Raw genomic sequence first — 4,860 nt, 5'->3', positions numbered from 1 at the left:
TATTGTTTTAGAATGTTTTTCCACCGTCACACACCGTACTTCACAACATGACATTTACACTCACTGTCACGTCTGGCAGAACATTAACAGTCAGCCGGCGGACCAAAAGCATCCTCGCACCAGGACTGGCAGCGCCTCATGTTTCAGTGGGCGCACTCACACACAGCCGGAGCTCATCGTGATCCCTGAACGCTGGAGTCTCAGACGTCTCTGTGGTGGGTCCGTGTGGCAGGATGATAGTGGGTTCGCCCCATTTTGGCCGGTTTGAATAGGTCACAGGAGTCTGTTTGTAGTGTACCTCAACCTAAAGCACTTCGTCATTCTCATAACACTTAATAACCCACCGCCAAGGAGAGTGTCAGTGTCAAACCGAACACTTTGGATTATGTGACCTGATGGTTAGAGATTTGGTCCCCACAACAAAAGCACAGTTCTCACCTACCCGTAATGGTATCAGCGCAAACAGATGGTTTTATTGTTCAGGTTTTGAGATCACAAAGATTTCTGCCTCAACCTGGTCCTCAAAATGGTGTTTTTATTGTATAGATGCTCTCCTGAAAAATTACCCAGAAGTCGAAGGGTTAAGGATAACCATATCAGGGGACACTTGTTGCCTGTTGTAACCCTCTTTTCTCAATTTGTGAGCTGTCTCTCTCTACTGAATTATAAAACAAAAAGTAATGTAGGGATGCACGATGATATCGGCACGTCATCAGTATCGTATTGGCTTTCAAATTAATTTTTTCAGTATGGTCCAACATGCTTTTCTTGCTTTCTTGGCAGATGAGAAAATTAAGAAAGAATTGAATAATTTTTACTATGGCTGATGTAAAGGACGTTTCCACTCACTGTCAATGACGTGCAGTAACACTGAGGTAATTGTGATTGTTAACTGAAGTCCAGTGATCCCCAGTCAGGGCAGTGTATTTGGCCTCTGCCACTACATCTTTTTTTCTGTGCCATAAAGCTCCTGGATTTTGCACACAATTCTGCTTCTCAATGGCAGCTTGTAAGCTGTGTCAGAGGATGCTATCTGTAAAGCTTCTGATAACCCAAACTGTCCTCTCCCACCCAAACTGGTCTGCAGTCGATTGCAATCCATTTTGCATTGAGTTAGTTAGTCGGTGACAGATGACCTTACTCAGTGTGCGCCTGAACACTCGGTCAAGGTTGGCTGCTCGTGCTAGCATCAGAGGCTGTGTTAGCTCGGACGTCTGTTCACTGCTAAATGCTTTGCGTCGAGGTGATATTTCACGATTGAAGTACTCCGATGGTACGAAAATTCATGTTACAAAGCCACTGTGGCCTTCAAAGACGCACCTGGTCAAAGCGCACCATGGAACGCGATTAATCAGCGTCAATTTTTTTAACACGTACATTTTTCTGTGATTAATTAAGCAGAATTAATGCCTTATTTTGACAGCCCTAATACGTAGTATGCTGTAGATTCACTACAGAAGAGACTTCATTATCACTAAAATTAGGTGGGAAAAAAGTTGGATGTATCGATATTGGTATTGGTTATTGACCAAATGAGTTGTCATAATTCAGCATGACTGTTAACTGTAAGTTAGAATTGAGTTTTGAAATGCTGATTTTTTAGTGCAGTGAGCGCCACAAACAAAAAAAAGTATTCATCTCCATTATGTTCAAGGATGTGGCAGAAATCTTAGAGTGATGCCTCAAAACCTGCAAAAATGAAAACTGTCTGCACTGAAGAAATATTCCACCCAAAAAGTGACCATTTTCTAAATCAGTTAGTCGTATTACGTTGAAATTTTCTGTCATGCCTCAACTGAAAACTGCCAACATATTGATTTGTTGATTGATTGTGAGCCGCGTTTAACAACAGAAACAACAAAACTGTATTCAAAAAATTTGTTTACAAACTTCTTCAGTATGTCTTATTTATCCAGTGGTATGCTCAGTACTTCTCAAACACATGCATTTTTACTTAAATCTTTCGAATTAGGACTAAACTGAAAGTGAAACTTTTGTAAGCCAGACTCCATAGACAAAAACAATAATTTTACATCACTGAACACAGTGGCTGTTGGTGTATTTGCTGTCTTGATCAGTTGGTTAGTTTTTGTTACAGTTTGGTGTTTTACAGGGTTAGTTTGTAATCATCAATGTCATACAAAAACACAAACAAACAAACTGATCGGCGCCGCAGTAGACCAGCAGCTCCTGTGTCCAGTGAGGTAAAATTGCTGTTTTTGTCAGTGGAGTCTGGTTTTGGATATAGCAGGTAAGATTCTCTTCAGTTTCTTGTTGGCAAGGGCTGTCTGATTGGGAGGTCCTGAACATATGACTGGAAAAATGAGACTTTGATTATACTGCACAAGTTGTGTGACAGTTTGCTAACTGTTTTGATATGGTTTTGCTCTTATTCAATAGACCCCCAGTCAGTCAATAAATGAATATGTCCGCTATTTTCTTTGCATATTCAAGGTAATATGGCATGATAAATTGATATAGAAAGTCATTTTGTGCAGTATTTCTGTAAGAAAAGTAAGTAAGAAAATGTTGGGGTTTTTTTTGTAATGTTGCTGAATCAACTCTCGAAGCAAGATGCTTATTCAACGTCATCCTGACCAAGATCATGACCCCAAAAACCCATGACGTGAAGTGATCAATGACAGCCTCATTTACATAGAAACGACAGTAATAATCAGAGCTTTGTCCAATGAAGGTGACACTCTGACAACTAAAATTCGTCAGGTCCCAGTTCAGAGACACAATCCTCTGAAGGGCTGGGTTCAAGAGGTTGGTCAGATCAAACCATTTCCTCCTCCCAGTACAGCAACGCTAGCGTTGCGTTCAAGTGCTCCTCATCAACTCGTAAAGTCAAAGTGTTGCTCTCAAACAGTGAAAAAGTGCTTAATACCTGTTGTAAACTCCATGACACCAGAGTTTACTCCATCAGTTGTGGCATTTAACTAAATGATGGACATTTTTTAATCTCAGCTGTGAGGATTTGCTGCTGTTCTTTGTCTGATGTGATGATAAACTGAATATTACTGTGTTATTCTGCCAATAAGGCATTTCCCATTATTTTCTAAAATTTTATATATCAAACAATGAATTGATTATTCAAGAAAATAATCAGCCTATTGATTGAAAATGAATATTATCTTTAGCTGCAGCACGTGTAAATATATTACCATAACTTGACACAAGTCGTAATGTGTACTGACTCCCCAGGCAGGCTGACAAAGATCACCCGAATGGATATTGGAAACCTGACCAACATATGCAATTTATGGTTATGATCATGTTAACTGCAAAGAATTCAGCACTTTTCTCCTCAATTTTAGAAATATTGTGTCTTTAAGTACAGACTTTGAATCATCCAGACTGTCGTTTAAACTGTTTTGCAGTTACTCAAACTACGCTGTAAAATCTGACAAGTTGATCTCATGTAGAATAGTCTTTGAAACCGATTGCCTTGAAAAGGGAAGGCAAATAAAACTATTAATTTGTGTTTATATCTAAGTGTTTACTCAAAATTTAGATTTATTTACTTAATTTTGTGAAGTTGTTTGAACTTAAAAATGACAAGTGGAATTACCTTGTTCTGTCTAAGTGTCAGTAAACTAAGTTTGTGTGACTTAATCATCATGAAGAGGATTTTGCCAATCATGAAGTTTGGAGAGCTGCGTGTTCTGTTCTCTTAACATGTTTAAGAAAATACAAATATGATTGAACAGTTTGCAACCAGCATAACACAGAATTGATTTAATTCAACTTGTCATATATTTAAGGTCCAACAACTTCACCAAATTAAGAAAATAAAAGTTAAGTATACTTAACAATTAGATATAAAGTTAACCTAAATTAAGACGAGTAGTTCTACTTACTTGTATTTTTCAAGGCGGTCGGTTTGATAGATTTTTTAAAAGTAAATTCATCTTCTCTGATTTTATAGTGTAGAATAAGATCATAAAGGTTAAACTTTCTGAAGATGTAAATAAAATCAACAAAGTAGCTGTTGAATTATCTGTATTTATTTGATGTTCAGAGCTGTACGGGCACATGTCCGTTCTGACAGCCAAAGTGTTCGGTTTCAGACTGGCCTCTCGCTCGCTCCACATGTTCACAGAGCCTTGGCCCGGTGGGACCACGTTTGCTGTACATACTCTGCCTGTACGCTGTTCTTTGTAAGATAATAGATGTTCTGTTCTCTTAGTCCTCTTGTAAAATATAGTGTTATATTTTCTATATGAAGGAGAGGAGGAGAGATGCTGCTGTGAGTGATGTGTGGATCGATAAGGTTTCAACTGCGAGTTCATCAACGGTTTGCTTGTTTTGTTTGAGATTCTGCGGCCGTTGATTTGTGTGAAATAAGACCAGCGTGGAGCCCGTTCACCAGGGGAAATGTCACAGGATTTTGAGTGTTGTCCAAGTACTGCTCACTTTCAGCCCCATGTCGTACAGCTTTAAAGGGTTTTCAACATTTCTGGAGTTTTTAGGAAGGAGTAAAATCTTTATTTAATGGTCACCACTCTTGTTTTCTCCACCTGCCATCTTAACTTCTTAATATCCATTACTGGAGGGATTTACACAGTTTTATCTGGTAAAATAGTGGCAGGTAGATTTTAAGGTTGACTGTGGGGACAAAAGCTGGTCTCTTTGTTGGCAAATTTGAAGAATTCCTTTAACTTCATGCAGTCAAATCACTGTTCGGGCTTTTAAATACTTTCATCCTGCTGCGAGCTGTTAGTGGGAAGAGGATGGCCTATTTTGACCCTGAATTTCTAATTATTTCCCCTTTTAAAGGCAGGCTCAAAAGTTACTGCTGACCAGAGGTGTGGACTCAAGTCACATGACTTGGACTTGAGTCACAGATTTGATGAC

Source organism: Plectropomus leopardus, chromosome 5, assembly GCF_008729295.1.
Source record: "Plectropomus leopardus isolate mb chromosome 5, YSFRI_Pleo_2.0, whole genome shotgun sequence".
Lineage (NCBI taxonomy): Eukaryota > Metazoa > Chordata > Actinopteri > Perciformes > Serranidae > Plectropomus > Plectropomus leopardus.
Note: the sequence above shows the minus strand (reverse complement) of the source record.